Source organism: Helicoverpa armigera, chromosome 3 (genome assembly GCF_030705265.1).
Source record: "Helicoverpa armigera isolate CAAS_96S chromosome 3, ASM3070526v1, whole genome shotgun sequence".
In the NCBI taxonomy this organism is placed as follows: domain Eukaryota; kingdom Metazoa; phylum Arthropoda; class Insecta; order Lepidoptera; family Noctuidae; genus Helicoverpa; species Helicoverpa armigera.
The window spans coordinates 9,428,522-9,449,238 of record NC_087122.1 but is presented as its reverse complement, the minus strand read 5'-3'; the positions used below and the strand labels follow the sequence as shown (position 1 = coordinate 9,449,238).

At 37.0% G+C, this 20,717-nt stretch overlaps 1 protein-coding gene across 3 annotated transcripts in view; it reads left to right on the top strand.

Annotated features, from left to right (window-relative positions):
- Positions 1-4,369: 4,369 nt before the first annotated feature.
- Positions 4,370-20,717, top strand: part of LOC110378932 (cuticlin-4) — a 28,725-nt gene continuing 12,377 nt past the window's right edge. Inside the window, exons 1-2 of one of the 3 annotated variants that reach the window (XM_064043610.1) lie at positions 4,370-4,542; positions 15,775-15,823. The gene's annotated coding sequence lies outside the window, so the exon portion shown is untranslated. Of the gene's footprint in view, positions 4,591-15,774; positions 15,824-20,717 lie in introns of all 3 variants that reach the window. The other 2 variants (XM_064043611.1, XM_049836712.2) reach the window with 2 other exon arrangements.

The window sequence follows — 20,717 nt, the reverse complement described above, 5'->3', positions numbered from 1 at the left end:
CATAAAACTGTCTAACAATAACAAAACATTAAACAAGAAAGTTGAAACTTTTTAATCTTAAAATTAATTATTGTTAAAATTTGGTACTTAAAACACACGTGACACTACATTTTACGTAATTTTGGTTTTGAGTCTTAAATAAAAAATAATTAAAATTTCGCGCTCAAGCGAGCGCGAAATTTAAATCGCTCGCGTATTCAGAAACTGTATGCGCTTGATTTTGCATTTGTCAACAAACAAAAAGTTAAGTACGTTTGGGCTAAATTTTACGTAATATTTGGTTTACGTCAAAAAAAAATTTCGCGCTCGCTTCGCTCGCGTATTCAGAAACTACATTATGTCCCTCATTTTTGCATTTGTCAACAAACAAAACGTTAAGTATGTTTGGGGCTAAATTTTACGTAATTATTGTTTTAAGTCCCATACAAATTTCGCGCTCGCTTCGCTCGCGTATTCAAAAACGATGTGCCCTTGTTTTTGCATCTGTCAACAAACAAAAAGTTAAGTACGTTTGGGCTAAATTTTACGTAATATTTGGTTTACGTCAAAAAAAAATTTCGCGCTCGCTTCGCTCGCGTATTCAGAAACTACATTATGTCCCTCATTTTTGCATTTGTCAACAAACAAAACGTTAAGTATGTTTGGGGCTAAATTCTACGTAATTATTGTTTTAAGTCCCATACAAATATCGCGCTCGCTTCGTTCGCGTATTCAAAAACGATGTGCCCTTGTTTTTGCATCTGTCAACAAACAAAAAGTTAAGTACGTTTGGGCTAAATTTTACGTAATATTTGGTTTAAGTCCCATAAAAATTTCGCGCTCGCTTCGCTCGCGTATTCAGAAACTATATTATGGCCCTTATTTTTGCTTTTGTCAACAAACAAAACGTTAAATATGTTTGGGGCTAAATTTTACGTAATTATTATTTTAAGTCCCATAAAAATTTCGCGCTCGCTTCGCTCGCGTATTCAAAAACGATATGCCCTTATTTTTGCATCTGTCAACAAGCAAAAAGTTAAGTACGTTTGGGCTAAATTTTACGTAATTTTTGGTCTAAGTCCGTTAAAAATTTCCCGCTCGCTTCGCTCGCGTTTTGGAATTTTGAAACCTTCCAGAAATCAAGTAACAAGGATATAAAAGAAAAGTCTACTTGAGAACCTCCCCCTTCTGCCGGGGCTGCGTAAAATGCATAAAACATAAAAGGCCTTCGACAGAACACGACGGTTTTTAATCAGTAAGAGTCTGACTCACCGCTGCTAACCCACAGAGCGGGAAGGGTCATTTGATGATTTTTAACGTCGATACAAAAAAAAACCTTTTTTTGAAGTCGGTTAAAAATGACAAACGGCCAGTAACACTTGTTAAAAAAAATACACGGGAAGGGGCGGCAAAATCGACAACTGCCCCGGGCGGCAGATACCCACGCTACGCCACTGGCTGATCCTCCTATCTCATGTATTTTTATAAGCATGATCAGTAATGCTTTGGAGGTGCATCCGCATATAAAATCCTTCTATATTTCTTGACATTTAACGTCAGTCTTTTATAACTACTACAATGAGCGCGCAAGATGACACTTATGCAGTTAACAGAGTTTCAAATCCGCAACTTTCTTCGCTCATCAATTGTATAAGTTAAGAGAATTTCCAATCATTGTTATGCTGGTTACGTATCCATTAAATCTTTCTAATTAGCGGAGTAAAAAAAAACAATTATCACGTGGCTAAGAGTGGAATAGCAAATACGTGTAATAAGACAGTCACCGCGGTAATGGCAGGGCGGGAGCTAACAATTAGCCGAGATCATTCACCTGCGGCGCACATGTCGAGATGAAAACAGAAAGTAATACGAGCCGAATTCGTGCACCATACTAAGACAATGGGCAATTTATTCGATTTCACTCTTTCCGTAAATTTCATATTTGTGCGGGCGCAGCCGCCGCGGTGAGAGAGCGTGCTTAAATTATGACGGTTGACTCTGAATGGGCATTGCTTGTAGTCATACGCTCTAAAGATACCGACAATATAAACATTTAATCACTAATCAATCAATAATAATAATTGCGATAATCGATTTTACTATTGATTGATTTTCTCTGCCAGCCAGCCAAGATTACAAGAATATAATTCTTGCAGTCCATGCAGAATACTACGAGTATTACACGACCCAACGAGGTGCTTTGAAAGTAACAAATGCATGAGAAAACTCACAATAAAATTACTAGCTGTAACATCAATCTTCAACATGAAATATATTTAAAACCAAATTTTCATTTGAATTAAAATACATAAAAGAGAAGAATCTAATGAAATGAAAATTACATAAAAGACATTAATGTTGTAATAATCATTAGTGCGTGTAATTTCCACAAAAAATGTTGTTATGATGTATTACGTAGGTAGGTAAATAGGAAGTAGTCAAGTTGCGGAAAGTTTCTTAATTATTTCTTAATTGGTTGCTCTATAAAGTTACAATATGTTGCATGGGATGAAAGATAGTATAATCTGATTATTATTAAACAAAATATTTTATTCAGTGTTTTTAGTCCTGTACCAAGTAATTCTTAAAGCGTCTAAAACATAAATTATATTATAAAAATGTTGAAATTTATATACACGAGCAATGCAAAACATTGATCAAAACAATCAACTTTAGTTCTAAAACAAAACTTAAAATTGGTGCATAAAGTCAAATCGTTGAACTCTTTTGTTCGGCGTTTTTGTTTCCAATTTATTTTCAGTTATCCGCTTTCTGTCGGACTTTAAATTAATATTTTATTTCAGATAATCGTTTTTATTTACTCAGTATCGTATCGTATCATATCGTGGTGGAATTTTCATGTTGGGAAGTCGAGATTGCTACTGCTTAACCGCACGGGTTCGGCTACTAGGTTCGATCTATCAGAGGGAAGAAGCTGCGGTTTTCGCATGATATTCTGATGTGCTGCCGTTCTTACAATAAGCTGAGTAGCTACGAATACTTTATTAGTTGGGCTTCTGTTTGAAATTCTCCTAGATTTATGCTATCAACCAGTGTGTTTTGTGAGGTTTCACTGGCATAGGCACTTCTATTTGCATTCTACTGAACGTGAATCCAGATTACAGCTTATCACCGCATTTTGTCATCTCAATTTCTTCAGGCGGCAAATTTAACCTAGTATGCAGCCAGTCTTCTGGGCACGTTTCCGGAGGACAGTGATGCGGAGGAATACTTCGAAGCCTAATCGATGTTCTTTAATACATATATGTTTTTAATTTTTGTATACATAGAAAGTTTGTAGTAAAGAAGTTTACGTTTGTAAACCTGGTATTTAATGGATAAGATAAGTAAAAGGAAAACATTATTCTGCTATTAATATGATTGAAAACTAATCTGATTGAACTGTTCACTGTCAAAGCAATTTCACAGCGCAGTTATCTACAGTGGCTGTTACGAGTCGAGTTGCGGTTTTAACCTCTGACATTGACATTGTATAATCGTCCGTAACTGAAGACAAAAGTACCTAAATATTGAGTAGACTTGGTACATATATATCCTCCGAGCCTTTTTCTCAACTATGTTGAACTCGGCTTCCAGTCTAACCGGATGTAGCTGAGTATCAGTGCTTTACAAGGAGCGACTGCCCTATCTGACCCCCTCAACCCAGTTACCCGGGCAACCCAATACCCCTTGGTTAGACTGGTGTCAGAATTGGTACATGATTTTGTAAATAATAAGTCAAAGAAATCCCTGAGGAAATGAAATATAAGAGCTGATTACTTCTGTTCTATGGCTTGTAGACCAATCTTAACTATATTTCTAAACTCCTAGTTATAAAATCATAACGTCTTTGAAAGTTCTATTAATTTTTCATGAGCAATATATCACTGTATCAGTGAAAGATTTAATTTAATTTCTCGACGGAGTGATGTCTCACCGAGCTGTGATTACAGAGCGAGCACTCAATGAAAATTACCTTAGTTGATCTTTCCAGTGAGATGTAATTTCAAAGCGTTTTACGCAATGTCATAAGTGATTCTGGGTTTTTTATTTTTAGAAATTAATTCAATTATGTATTTGGAAATTATTCGTGTTTTAAAATGTGTAATAGTATCTCCGGGTATTGATATTAAAATTGACAAACCAACATCCAAATACCAAACAGCTGACTCAAAAATAAACAAACTGCCCACACCGCCAACAGACCCCAACAAGAAAGGAGCCATTTCGTAACATCAACACAGTCATAAGCCATTAAGGCATCAGCAGCCCCAACAATGACATCAATGGCGTCATCAAAGGATTTCAAAATTCGAACAGACGTCAGCTCCGGGATAGGTCGTTCTGCGCAGGCGCGGAACTTTCTCGCGTATAAAAGGGGCGGTTGTACCGGCGCCGCGACCAGTGCGAGCCTTAGCACGCGCGCGCGCACATCGCGTCGCGAACGAAAGTGAACAGACTGTGACAGTGATTGTGAACTCTGGAACAGTGATCGGTAGCTGCCTGTGTTATCCTGAAACTGTTTCTTCTATCCCGATCTACTTTTTGCGCTCACCTGAAAAGGTACAGGATACGTGTTTGTTGTGGGAAAGGATTTTGTGTTTGGAAATTGTGAGCAAGTGTGCAATGCAGTAACGTATATAATTCAAATTTTTACAGTCGTGTGGATTCCCATTCTGGATTTTTTAATTAAGTGATTCGAAGAAATTATTTTTGATTGATGGCAGATACGTGATGATGTCTATCAGAACCTATACGATACAATTGTACGACGATAAAATCTGCTGTAATATATATAAACAAAAGTTTTCATCATCATAGTTTTCAAATGCATTCAATCTTCTTTCTCATAATTTTTATAACAAGAAAAACAATATTATTAATTTTATATTTTCATAATAATTCAACATTTTCATAATATAATTTAATTTAAATAAAAATGTAACTGATTTAGTCAAATAACTGAAACAATTCAGCAGTTTTACACGCAAGGATTATAGAGCTTTAGTGAGCGCACGCGCTTGCTACGCCGTAACGCTCGCTGCTACGCCGTAACCGCGGGCCTACACTAACCAAATAATGCGTATTTTTTCTTATCTCTAACAACATTCAGTAGTAGAAAGTTGCATAATTTTCACTTTCACTTGTACTCGATGAAATTATCTCTTCGCATATCGCGAATATTTGAACATACTCAATTTGCATGTTTTGTGTTCAACGATTTTTCTGTACGCAGCTGGTGTTTTTTAAACTGACATTTAGTCAAGGCAATTTAGTCTTTATTTTCGTGGTAGTAAAAGCTAGGTGGTGGCGCGACATGTGGTGAAGCCGGCGGTGGAAAGTAGGCCACGCGTCACAGAGCTCGCATTTTATACTTCTCATGCCGGCAGGGGTTCCTCATTTACGTTTATACTAATATCTAAGTTAACCAACAACTATACGTCTCTATTGGTCGTTAATTGCTATGTGGAATTTAATGAGTACCTCACCTAAATGCAATTTACACGAGGCACGTTTTTATGGCCTGTTACAGGCGTAGTTACTTAATGGAAACCTTTAAAGTATGGAAACGACTGTTCCGGTCCAAGTTTTCATCCCATGAGATTCCCTAAGCGTAAAAAACTTAGAAACTTTTTAGAGACTAATTTTATATGCATTATTTGGACCCAATAAAAATGACAAACGATACTATTTTAAGGTGTAGAGGGAAACATCAATTAGACCACAAAATGCAGGAGGAACTAGTATGAGAAAGATAGTATCAGTCGGAAAACATTTTAATGTCGGTTACATTAGACACGGTCACACGGATATGACTATATGATACATGTTAATGCTTTCGTTCTCTAGATTTCTTTTCGACGTTACAATAGTTAACGTTATCTATGCTATGTTTATAGTTGCTTCGTCTGTAGTCATTAAGCCATAGGCGCTTATCTGTAGACGAACTACTATTATTAGTAATGAGTTTGTTGCAATACGAGCAATTGTCCTTACAGTCGAATTTTTTTAGCGATTATAGGAGCAATTTGTTGCATAAAAGCAAATGTCTTGCTTCTTTACAGTGAATCAGCCATATAATATGCCTTTACATGTCTTATCGAATTAAAGGAGATTAGCTTATTAAATACAAAGCCTCACACCTTATCATATCTCAATGCTCAAAATGATCATGCTCAAATGCAGTCTTATTAAGCACGGGCTTCGTATAGCCTTCATAAAACATATTTTTTTGACTTTAATGACTTTCATAAAACAAAATTTTGCTACTTGGGTACGTTCGTCCGTAGTCATTAAGTCTGAAATGGCGCATTGCTTATCTGTAGACAAACGGATGCGACTATGAGTGTTCACGGTTATTACTGCAGTTGTAATGTGTTGTTCAGAACATTGCGAAATTCGTCCACACACAGTAGGACTTCCCATTCCATTGTTTGAATGCATCAAGATTTTGTAAGTGAGTGGTTTGCGTCACGGTGCCTGCCATCTCCTGGGATTGTTGAGTGCGGGATTGTGAAACATGTGTCGCAAATATAGCCATTAGTCGGTAGCGCCTAAATGTTCGCAGATTACTGTTTTGATATTGTTTGTCTTACTTATTTGAGCTAGAAACGAATTTCATAAAAACACTGAAAAAAAAAACAATTTCATCATCTTTCAAACCTTTTTTACTTTTACACAGTTACGTGATCTTAATGATTCTCTAGAATTTCATAACATTTACCACATTAAGAGTCACTAAATGGAAACTCTTTATGTGTTGTCCGCGTGAATGAATGGAGCTTTCTTTGACGTGAGCTAAAAATAGCTATTTCGTGCAACTCGCGTCACGTTGCGTAACTACCATAACTTAAACTATCCACTTTAATTAATTCGTCACGTCATTTTATTTTCACATTAGAAATTGTCGACCGGGGAAATGATGTGATGTTACAATTTAATTATGTATTTCATATTTATTTATCAGATACTTTCACTTTCATATAGGATTCACGTTAAAGAGATAATGTCCGAATGTAACGGAAACATCGGAGTGAAAGCGTTAATGAGCATGTCCAGTTTTAATTTCCGTCAAGACGACTTAAATCTCAAAAAATATAAACGAAATGAGATGCTCTGATGCGGAATGCTCTTATAAACATAAATATTAAAAACAATTTGCACGTTTGCACTTAAAAAGTTTTCATTCAATTTTAGTCGTATTTACCTTAACTTTCCATAAGAAGAGGCGTTAATTTTAATGGCAATATCATACAAAATTTTAAGTATTTATCTGATGGACATCATAAGATAACAGTTGCATTAAAATTTAAATATTTGCGGAATATTGGACGACAGAATTAAGGATAAGAGAACATTAAACTAATTTTTACCCTATGAGGTGGACATCATTAATTAAATGAAATCCACAATAGTAAGATGCGTGTGTAATTTACGCGAGCATAGATACGGCATGCATCTCGCTCGGCGCAGGCGCAGGCACTCGGGGCGAAAGCGAGTCAGTGTGTCAGCACCAAGGGGCACTCCTCGTCCGCCACCTGATCAATGTTTCAATAATACCCTTATTAATAACTGCCGCGTAATGCTGACCGACTTCTGATTCTATTGTTGATCTCGTGTTGAAAGTCGACGAGCGAACATGTTTTGGAACACGACTTAATCGACATTCTTTATGTCTATCAGTAAATTGTTTCCCAGTAGATCGAAACTAAATAAATCCCGCGATACGGTGGAAATGAAATCTTAAATGTATTAATATTGTTTATCAGTAAATTGCTGACAATTTTAGGTCAAAAAACTAGAGCGGCGAGGAAGAGTAGAAGGGTGGGTTTGTATCTGAGTGGCATAGGAAGCAGGTTAGTTAGCGCAAGGCCGGTTCTGCACTGTCACCCATAAACTGCTTGTAATTGCGCTTACGCACGGATTGGGAACGGTGAAAATATTGCACTTAGGGCCTTTTAACCACCACTGAAGCGTTTACGAACTTTATGGACACTTATGAAAATTACATTGTTTTAGTTTCGAACATTCTTATGAATTGTTTGTAAAAATAATCCAAAAATATTCACGTATTCCCACAGTTTTCTCCTCTATTTATTGCATAGATTGCAAGTACATTTTCTTGTATGAAAACATTAGTCCTAATTCTCAAGTGATTGCCAATAAACACGGCCGTTGGTCGTGTACGTAATTAATGTTGTTCCGTTTTATGGTCGTGGCCCATGCTTAAGTAAACACGTCTTCAATAACATGTCAAATGAAATTAACTCTTGGTGTGTGAATGTGTTTATAGTTATAAATAACTTTCAACTAATAAAAGCTATATGTTCCCAAACAGGCTTTTTTCGGTCATGTAAAATATTTTCATTTTAGAAAAAAAACCCGTCCTGCAGGAAAATCTATATTAAAGAACTGAAAGTAGTTGGAGTTTAGAAGGTCCCCAATTGCGATTACATACATGCATACAAGATATGTGCAAAAACTTGTTGCTACATGTTTATAACTTTATAAGTAGGAATCACTCGTATACCTACATATCTATAGACATCAGGTTCTCAATTTATCCAATCTCTAACTTATCTCAATGAAAATGGGTTGTCATAGCATGTCAGTCGATCACGAACAGATATATTACTGAAAAAAAGTCTAGTGTTTGTAGTTTTGTGTGTTACGTAGGTCCGTCGTCTGCGCGGGAGCACGGTATTGTTCCACGAGGCACACATACAAGTGGAGCCGTTTTCTTTTGCCTGGGAAATGAGTCAACCCGCCTTGTTCTCGCTAACAGGGTCAAATTATTTACACGCCAACCATTTATTTGTTATACTACTACTTTTATTTCGATAGCTATTTAGGTTAGCTAGATTCGTTAATGAGAAATATTTTAATGATTGACGTCCAAAGTGAGAATGTGTCTGTAAAAACATCAGAAATTTACAAATTGAGCTAGATTAACGCGAAATGGCCTATAACATTTTATTTTATAGTTATGGATAGACATTGAAAGAAATTAATCGCACTATTTGTTAGAAGTTGCAATATTTTAACTGTCTTGGTTCTTGGAATGCTACAATAAAAAAGTGGCGAGTGGCAAAAATTCCAATAGCGACTTTAATTTGTCTAAATTAAAGCATCACATAGGGAAAACAGTTATTAAAACTACTGTAACATCAAGAGCTATTTTATACTATAATTGAATAAAAATGAATGTTAATAGAAAGAAAGGGGAATATTACCTTTAAGCACCTAACATCCGCGATAAAGCGAGTTGACGTAATTTTTTTCTTTTTGTCGTATGATGAGACTCTCGAGGAATGCGGTTATGCGAACAGTGGTCAGCCACCAGCCGCTTTCCACTGATTGTTTTGATCGATCCGAGTGTCGCCCCGAGGCGCCGATTAAACGCTCGTTATACTACAGATACACCAACAGATATTCGCATTTAAAAAGCTATCCATTTTAAATTCGCAAGTGTAATTTGATGTGTAACATGAAACCATATAATTATGTTGCTACGCTTCTGTCTCAGATTCGATGCGAATAATTTAATTATCGATATTTAGATGTTTCGTAATGACAGCTTTAAATCATTAGAAAGCGCCAGCATGGCTTATTTGTGGGCTAACAATGTAATGTATGTAATAATCAAGCAATGTGACAAAGTGGCCCGTATGCGAGGAGTAACGAGAGTGGCGATAGTGCCCCTATCGCTCCCAATCCACGTGGCGGGCAGCGTGCGCCCGCGCCGCCGCGGGGAAATTCAACAGATTTCACTTTTGTTATGCACTTGTTTCAGTGATTAGGCGGGACACTTGAAAGTTTCCCCTTCACGTCTACTGTGACAGCTCCACTTACTAGTTGATAGGAAAATACCTGTTTGATGTATTTATATTTGATTTAAGGGATAGTCATTGCTTGATTTTTTGTGTCGAATAAGTGCCAAGTTTGAAGATACAAACTACCATTCTTGACATAGGCCTTGCATATACCTATGGTCTTGGATGAGTTTTGATTTCACTAAGTTCGATCCATCAAAGTTATCATCTGTTAATTATTTTTAGTTAAGGTAAACGCGGGTGAAGTCGTCATGCCCCAATAGTCGTCAATTAATCTTAAAACTTTTATTATTATTTTCTACTGAACTTAAGATGGGCCGGTTTATATATCAACATATTCTTGATAATATATTGCACAATTGAAATAACAATACGGGGTTTTAACAGTCACGGCTTCTATGATATGTTATTTGAAACGTGTGTGCCCTAACAAAATCGTTTTTTCGTGAAGTTCAGCTGTCAAAAGTGAAACTCACCACGTGGTTTTGTGTTTTAATTTACATAACTCCAGTGGGGTCTGTGGTATGTTTCTTTGTTTAATTAGATAGTTAAGTTTATTTGCTAGCGATGTAATATTCAATTTGGAATACTTTTAACATAGAAGATATATTTTTTTAATGTGACATCTATTGGTACTTCAAAACTCCCATTTGACCCAAAACCCGTCAATTTTACAATTATTATGACGACTACTGGGACATACTCAAAAGTTGCACCTAAATTCGTCATGATGAGGATATTTTGTGTTTTACAGTACAAAATGCAAATAAATAGCTAGTATCGGGACTTTTACTAAATTGATAACTGTCTAGAATAAACATATTTAAGGTTTAGACTACATTTGTTCATAAAACTGCGTTTCTTTTAAGCTTTTTCTTAGGGGTAAATTTTACTCTACTGGTTCTAGATGCACGTAAATAGTCATGTTATTCGATTCAATTCATATGTTTCTTAATGGTTAAATCCCCATTTTTCTATAAGTATGCACTTTCTACGAGTATTTTTTCAAGTATATGCTGGCCGCTGTAGGCCTCCGCCATTCGATTAAGATCTACCGCTTTGGGTACAAGTAGGTCTAGCACTAGCCTTTGTTTCTACTACGCTTGGATTACAATTTGTGGCAAACAAAAATTGACTGTTTTTACACTACGCTTTTTATTCGAAATAACTGCATTTCGTCACGCGTATTGTACCGCGTCTTCCTAACGTGCCTTAATAGCCCCTGTATACAAATTATGTCATTCAACTAGTTTTGACGCAAAAAATATTAAAATCAGTTTTAAAACTAAGATGACATAGCTTCCATCGCTGTCACTTGTTTGCTTGTTGTATTCGATATTGATGGGTAAAGAGTAAATATCTTAAGTAAGATTTTTTTATTTCAAATTGTCTGTATTTAGTGATTGCATGATCGTAATTTTAATAGCAGATCATGACTGAAAGAAACTACAAGCAAGAGGCAAGTCATAAAGGCTGTAAATCAAGGGGCCACAAACACCCTCAGATGCAGCAAGAAAATTTAAAACGCCCTTTTGAGACAACTTTAATGAAATGGTGACACAAAACCGCCGATTATCCCTGTATATATATACTATAGAAATGAACCCAAGGACAATCTCCGGTTCTGTGCTAAACTATTGCTAACTATGGAGGAAAACTACTTGGGCTATTGCGTTGGGATGTTAGTGAATTAGGATATAGGAAACTATAGGAACTATGGCACCTGGAAAAAAAGTCGTGGTGCCCTGGTGGGCCAAGAATCAACCTCTCAAGTATGAGGGCGCGGGTTCGATTCCAGGTCAGGCAAGTACCAATGCAACTTTTCTAAGTTTGTATGTAGGTCCCGGCTGTCATTGAACATCCTTGGCAGTCGTTACGGGTAGTCAAAAGCCAGTAAGTCTCACACCAGTCTAACAACCCAATACCCCTTGTATTGGGTTGCCTGGGTAACTGGGTTGAGGAGGTCAGATAGGCAGTCGCTTCTTGTAAAGTACTGGTACTTAGCTGAATCCGGTTAGACTGGAAGCCGACCCCAACATAGTTGGGAAAAAAGGCTTGGAGGATGATGATGAGGAACTACTGCCGATGACAATGTATAAAATACATGTTAAAATGGCAGGTTGAGACTCGCCACCTCACTTACTGGGCCCCCGGGAATCAGTCGCTAAATTCGCAACAAGAGGGCAACAGGTACATGAGCGGCTGAAGGGTGAAGATACCTCGGCGGACTTTAAACGCAGATCACGCGCTCCCTGTGGGTCCAGCATCACCGGCCCACCCACCACTTACCACGAGGCATCTACCCTCCGAGCAGGGCTGCTAACCCTGCTCTAGCGACTCCACTCTGGTCGAACAATGAAGGCAAGCCAAGAGGCGGGAGACCTTCACTCCGGCAGGCTGTAGATGGGGGACAGTATACTCTCCCCGGAGCACTCGGAGATATAGCCCCGCGTGGTCGCTACTCCCCGTCATCCGCCTCAGATGCCCTGTGGGGCTTATTAGATATTATAAACGTATGTCTCTTCCAGACCTCGGGACTATAGAGTCCCGGATTTTTGGGAGGCGAACGTGGGGCCGAAGCCAACACGCTGAAGCCCTTTTGAGACAACTTTAATGAAATGGTGACACAAAACCGACGATTATCCCTGTATACACTATAGAAATGTACCCAAGGACAATCCCCGGTTCTGCGCTAAACTATTGCTAACTATGGATGAAAACTACTGGGGCTATTGTGATGGGATGCTAATGGACTAGGAATGGGGAATCTACGGGAACTATGGCACCTGCCGATGACAATGTATTAAATACATGTTAAAATGGCAGGTGGAGACTCGCCAACATACTTACTGGGCCCCCGGGAATCAGTCACTGAAAAGCAACAAGAGGGCAACAGGGACATGAGCGGCATTAATGTTTCAAAAGCACAAGTATGCTTAACAAATTCAAGCACAAAAAAAATGTACATAACTTGAACCTTATGTTCAAGAGCAGAGAGTTTACATTAGCATTAAAAGTTGACGAGTACTGGGAATATTTGACGAGTATCCGTACAAATCAGACGACTATTGGTACAAATCGCCCTTTTTTTACTTTTGCCTTAATAAGTATATGAACCCATCAAAATGATTAAAAAAGCATTAGTTATTTAGAATAATGAATAAATACTCTATCATGTCATGCAAAAATTTTCATTTTCTATTAAATATTTAACACACAGTAGCGCTTCAAAGTCAGTGATTTCCGAAATCCGACGACTATTGGTACGTTTACCTTATATTTTTTTCAGATTAAATAACGTTTAGTTTATATAGGAAGTTTGCAATACCTAAATCTTGTTACAAATTATCTTGTAATATTTAATTGGTAGACGTTCGTTACAAGATTCCTTACTATCCAAACAATCTTCACTACCTTTCCATTGTTTCAGTTTTAACGAGTATCAAACTTATTAAATAGAAACTGACAAACTAGTTCCGCTTTGTTCTTTTAACTATTTTAATTTTCGAGTAGAAACTGAAAGTATTAATTAAACACATGCATGAATATGCGCGAGTAGAATGTTTGAAATTTATGAATTATTTAAACGTTAGATCGGAGAAAGTATATCAAATTATTGTGCTCCAATTATGACGTGAGATTTTGTGTCACGCCAAATGAGTTTGTTGGCGCGACGGCGGATGTGGTGGAGAGGTGACGGCTGCGCGGGCGCCACCCAAGCTCCCAAGCAACACACTCTTATTTTGAACACGATAAAAACCATTTCGAAACCAAAACAAGTCATTCCAATTGAATAACTCCGTCCATTAAGGACCGTGGACAGCGACACTATAGATGTCAGACAGTAGTCAGATGCCACCACAATAACTCATTTCACATGTCCATAATTAAATTGGACATTAATAAAGAGATTACAATCGGATTTAAACTAACATGACAGCTTTAAATCGGAATAGAAACAAGTTTATACACAGATATATTGGTTTAAAGTTATTTTAAGAAGCATGTTAGTGTCGCAAGATTAAGATGTTTTTGAGAGAGCTAGTGCGGATAAGTTCTAGTCTATATGGATTATATTATTGCTCTTTAAAAATAAACGATTTCTTTAGTTATAGCATCTCAACCTCCACTTATGCAAATGACGAAATTGTTAACGAGTGTAAGTATCTAAGTAGGTTCTTCGTTGTTTTCTCTTAGGCACAAGATTGCATCAGCCCGCTTATCGAAAACAACATTAACATTTCCCGCCAACAACTACTCTGTTTTCTCAATTTAAAAAGTGAAATTTTGTATAATAGTAATTGCTACGTTGAGTCATGATTAATTTTCTTAATCTTACGTATCATAGTTAGCAAAGCTTATCGAATCTATTAATCTAATACCTCAATCTTCCGGTAATTATCTAAATAGAAAGGTACTTAACTATATTCGGCTGCACCTAAACGGGTACTGTCAATATTTCTTGTCGAATTACGAGTGTGGAACCAGTTGGTCGGTGTAAGGGCTTGCGGGACTGAACTAGTGCATTATTTATTACGCGGCGATTTCTCGCAGCCCGTCTAAAGATTTCACCACTTTCATCTTGTATTTACGAGTAGTTGCAGACCGCATCCATCCCACGATCGCTCCACATGGGATTAGCCTAACGCTCGGTAATATCTGTAACATACGTGCGGCTGTATAAATATAGTAATGCTAGTGTATCAATTACACAGGCATCTAAAAGGCTTCTCTTTAACATAAATCTTGGAAAGCGTGTTTCTCATCAGTTCTAAAGAAGTTTTTCCTTATTTTTTGTGAGTTAAAGTGATCGTGAATGATCTGGTTGAGTCTGATTTTTATCTGATTGTTAATTATTGTATTTAATAATTATTCTTCAGCATTCCGACTTTTTTAAGTCTTACAAATATTTATTAGGTTTTCAGATGAAAAGCTTATTGAATATATCGTCATCGTAAAAACAGTGATATATCTAAAGGATAGTAAGAAATTGACACATTTACTGACTTTACTGACATAAACAACAACACTAAAAATAAGAAAACCAGCAACCAATTAAAACCATCCATTGTTTAATTAGTTGCGACAAGTTACGATCCCTTTCAGCAAAGCGTTCGTGTGCCTTAGCTACATGCTTTCACTTTCGCGAAGTTCCGCCGGCGTCCCGGCAGGAAGCTAGACTATCTTATTGTCTACCTAACTACCCACATTGAACAAGGACGATTTCACTGCGATACAATGCACGACACAGATAGCTCACTTGAGTAATAGAATTATTATTGTCTGTTATGACATCGTAAAAGAACAATGGACGAGCGGAGTTAGAATGTAACCTATTACGTTGATTGGTCAAATATAGCTACCTACTGGTTTCCAAAATATATTTCTAAGTAGGTATATAATGTAATATGTATTACAACAATGGATTTGTGATCGTTAAAGTTAGGTAAGATGTCACAGTGGACTGATTCACCACCTTCTTGAAAACGAAAATTATTTAATTCAGCAGCAATGAGACACAAAAGAACTTACAAATGAAACATAGGTACCATTTCTGGTAAGAGTAACGAATTTAATCAAGCTTTTAGACCAGTTGCCATTTTTAACCGACTTCAAAGAGGAGGAGGTTCACGACTCATCGGAATGTTTTAATCTTTGTAAAGTTTTTCATACTTTCCTAACGAGGAAAGTGTAGACGGTAGACAAAACCGTGACCAAAGGCAATGAATGTTGGCAATGACAGAGTATTGTTTTCAAGTTGAAGGAATGGGGTCACAATCAATATGGCTGGGTGATTAACCGATTAACAACCAATACTTCTTATTGTTTATGTAATATTAATACCCTGATTAGAATTCAAGAACCATTCTTAACTCTTTGTATATAAGTGTAAAGCATTATTAAATGTACGTGTAGGTAAGTATAATTTATAAATTAACCGTGTTGTTTTCTTTTGTTTTAGGCTTTCCTGACTTGAGTCACACTTGAATTTATGTCACCAAGATATTTCGGTAAGCATACTCTTCAATTCAGTTTCTAATCTTCCAACTTTTTATTAGAAATTCCGCAATGCTAGAAACTTAACAAAAAAGAGGATTAAATTAGAAAGAGGAAAATATTTAAATAACTTTTTCGAATTTCATCAATTTACGTAACAGTATTTTCAAATGTGATTTCATCTCGGTGTTACGCAAAGCTAATAATGAAGAGCAGAAAGTGATCCATAGTTTATGTTCACTCGATCATTTCACGCCGAAATATATCGACTTTCTCCATAAGTAATTACCTATGCAAGCATGAGGTACTCGAGAGCGGTTACATAACAACTGTAAGCATTTTGTGTACAACCGAAACGAGAGTGAAAGTGCATAAAGGACATGTTGCCATTTTATTGCTCTCAATTTATTTAATTTTGACATGTGTTTAAATTGTTTGATAAAATTATGTGTGTGATTAAATGAGTGTAGTAAAATACGGTTTTTAGGGGATTGTTACCAAAAGAAAAAAAACAGAAACTATCATGATGTCTCTCAGTCACTCGTGAGAATTTAATTATGCTCCATATATGTAGCTTAGCCAGCACTCTCACCACCATCTAAGTTATAATTGTAGTATCCACACCCACACATCAAAATTGTACCCTAATTATTGTCATTAAAAATAATTTTAGGTTTCAACTTCTAAGAATTTTATAACAATTTAAAAACTGAAATAGATGCACTTACGCCGGCTATTTCACAGTCGAATTTCTCACGGCGGAGAAAGCAATTGCCTTGGGCATTTTGATGATGGCTTACAAAGTAAATTGGAGTCATTGTCCTTGGTCAGTGGTCATGCGCACGACTGTTTCGTCATGAGTTCGGGGTTGCGCGGGCGCCGGCCGGTGCGTAATAACGATCTCACGGACGGACATTGCGCAATGTTCGGGAGCGACGCCCTCGTCCTTGGCCTGTAAATGTGCTCAACTTTCTCTCGTCGCGCACCACATAAATCATTCCTTCCCACTGTTTGTTCCGGCTCCAGCGGAGATCACTCACACCGATAAGTCTTTGTGTTTCCACTGCGTTCATTATGATTACTTTAGTAATTGTTTGAGTTTCTTTTGTGCTGCAGTGTATGGTCTAGTAAAATCTAACATCGGTACGATATTTGTAGCGTTTACTCGCCGTTCCGCCAGCTTCAAAGGCACCTATGTTTCATTCAGCAACCATCCTACCATAAGAATTTTCACCTAAAAATAGGAACATAAGTATCAAAATAGAATCCAGTTATTAAAATAGTATCATAATTACCGATCCAATGTGATCAATCAGGTTTATCTCGGCCGACACCTAAATATAGCCCAACTTGTTAACCAAAGAGGCTACGTTTTAAAAACCAGCATTTAATTGGCGAGATTTCCATAATGCAGTAGAGTGGGCACGGGTTAACGCGCGCTGCATGTATTAGCATAGATAAAGTTAGTCGGCGATAGCTACCGGCTCGCAGTCACTGGGTCACGCATCACTATGAGATTGACATTAACACTCAACATTGTACAACATACATTTGATTGCCATAAATACTTTTACAGGCTTAACTACCGTAGACACACTTCTAATTCCATAGACAAGTGCTTGAAACTCTTTAATGCTGATGTTGCGGAATTTGTCTGCTTTTATACATTTGTTTAAATGTCCGAATAATGAAAGTTTATTAACCTCAGAAGGAAAGTGCAGCATAATTTATTCAATTACATTATACTGTGAAACTTTTGACTGCAATTCGATTGAGCAACATTAAAATGCACCGTGATTCATCACCATTATATAACTTTGTTTTTTTCAAGTTATGAAAGGTATTGTACAACTTTTCCTTTACACTAAAGTTTGATATTTCCCCAACTATTCATTTGTGGAACAAATTAATGAAAGAATTTTTTTAAATATTTTGTATGACCTAATTGAGACTAAAGCCACATGAAAATTACTATAAAAATAAAAGAAACTTCACTAAAAACAAGTGATACATAAAGAGAATCAATGAAACAAAAAATGCTAAGAGATTTCACTGAGCATACAAGTGCAACCGCCATACGATAGCAGGTATCAGTTGTCGAGAAAAGTCTAGGAGCGAGTCCGACACGTTTCTCTCCGGTTCCGGCTTACAACCAAAATATTACGAGGAAATCCCTCACTGAACTCAAATAACTCAAATAAATCAACACAACTTGTTTTGGATAACTCACTTTCCTTTTTAAAGTAATTTAACTTGTTCGGTGTAATTTATTATGTTCTTGTTTTGAGCGTGTAGTAAGTACTTAGTTGTGTTATTTGTTATTGGTACTTACTGAGGCTGGAGGCGTCAATCTTTATTATGGTACCAACGAAAAGCTGCGTAGGTAGATAGATAATGATTATGTTTAACAATAGTCATAAATAAGAGTATAGTTTTAATTGGCGCCCATAAAATGTCATTAATCAGCTCGGTTGTACGGATCATTTACATTGTGTGACTACAACCGCGACTGGCGGTCGCCGATATACTTTTTTAACCACCACCTTCAAGTTCATGCAAATAAGGCAATTTTCTCAGAAATCCGGGTCAATTTCTTCGAGATACGGAAGCTGAACTACCGGCTTTGCATAGAATAACATCGACACTTGATTGCGCTTATAAATGCATCTTAGCGCGGATACGTTTAGTCTATTCTTGATATTTTATATCCAATTATGTGGTTTATAACAACTTAATATATTTAATTATTTTTTTTATGATCATGCTTACGCAGTTGATGGATGGTTTTATGAGGCGATAATGAAGTAAGTTCATATTCTGTGTGAGAGAAAATGTTTGCTCTCTAGTGAAAATCTGTTTTAGAAAAGATTAACTTCATCGCAATTTAATTAAAATGTCATCATTAAAACCAGTTGAACGCGTAATTAAGATAAATAGATTTTTTCATATATAAAATAAACTAACTGTGCATAACCTTTCAAAATGCTCTACATTTACTAAAATTAAAAAGAAATACCAGACGTCGAAATCAATGCTAATTAGATTCCCTACCGCATTCTTTAGGCAGGTTAAACCAGCTAAATCTATATCTTCGAGATGAGTATCAGTTGTACGCATGTAAGTCTCGATAAAGATCTTCAGGAGTTATTAGAAACGTGTCATGTAGTTATCTGCCAGAGGCCCGGAGCCGTGCGCCGGCGCAGTGACATATCTAGCACAGATAAATCGCTACATGCTTGCATTACAAGTACTACTAATAAGTATTTAGTACTTAATGCTTATGTTGGAACTTCGAGACTGCATGTTTATTTAAGTTAGTTGAATCTTAATAAAAAAAATCTATAAAAATAACTTCCATATTTCTAAATTTTAAGACGGACCGGAGAGATAGCTCATATAGATAGAAATTAACTTAAAATTTTCTCCGGGTCGTGCGTACCAAATCGCATCAACACCGGCTCAGCGGTTGAGGCGTGAAAACGTTACAAATAGACAGACACTTTGACAGACGGATCCGAGAAATGTCAATTAACTTTCAGGTGAAGAATTTTGTGACAGCTTACAGTTGTGTAACTTTGATTCGGGTCGCGCGTAATTTTGACAACTGCGAATGTAACCTAATGTGAAAATAATAGTGTCATTTTACGCTAGTAGGTATAGTTTGAGGCTTGCATTACTCATGTGCCGAAGTAGTTAAGTGGTGCCAGTAGGTAAACATGTTAATTTCGTTTCGTCTTAAATATTAAATCCAAAATATGTAGGGTATTTTCGATGTTTCTTTAATTTTTATTTACTTAAAGAATGATTACGCAAAACTCAAAATGAGCTGCAACTTCAAAAATAAAAAAGAAGGCAAAATAGGCTGAAAGCTGAAAGCACCTTTGAAGGTCAATTTTACAATTTAATTTGCTAGTTGCAAATTAAATCCTAAAGCTTTCAACAAAAAAATATTTGCGTATGGTCTCAATCGTAGGCCAACAACTACTTTCTGTTACCGCACTGATAAAATAATCGTTACGTAACCATGAAAGACCGGCTAATTGTAACGTAGCCGCGGCCCGACCGGCGATAATGCGGCCCGCACACTCACACGCCGCCAACGAAAGTTACCGGATTTTGAACACCTCCAATGCCAAGTGCGCCGAAGAAAGCGAGCTCAGCTTCCCCGACGAAACATCTTTAAATACCGCCATCTCGCTCGCTGGACACCACAATACCAAATCAAGAAAGAGACAACGTGTGCTTAAAAGAGAAAGTGGGCCACGTTACGTTTCTCGGTACCATTAACACGGGCATTGAACGTAAACGTCAACGGATAGCATCTTAGAGGCGCACCGCCCCATTCGGAAGTGACTGCTATTGCCATGGGGTTTGGGTGTAGTTTCGTGTGCGTTGTTTGGGTGTGTTCCAAGGTACAAGGTTCGAGCGGATGGCCATTGATACTGAGTGGAGCTGAGAGTACGGAGACGCTGAATTCGGAGAGCAACGAACTGCAGGCGCTGGTGAAAGTGTTGCGTGGCGTAACCTTGAGCCCACGCCGCTCTTTAGCGAATCACCTAATCAATACGTCACCGCGATATGTTCGATACGCAAGTGTTCAGTTACGCTTGTTATCAATCATTTGGACAGATTACACTTGAGAAGCTTTTCTTTTTATTGCACATTTGTCATACACATCTAACACATCCATGTCATCCATCGATGATGATCGAACGATTCTGACACAAGGATTTATTGCTAATGCAAAGCTTATAATACAGTCTTACGTAATATAAAATTTAGTTCGTTCTTCAAATTCGTATTTTCCATCATCAGCACTAAATAGTTTTTACGTAGAAACAGTGCAAAAACAATGAAAGGTGTAAGTACTGGAAATAATGATAGAAAAGTTATACTTTCAAATCAAAT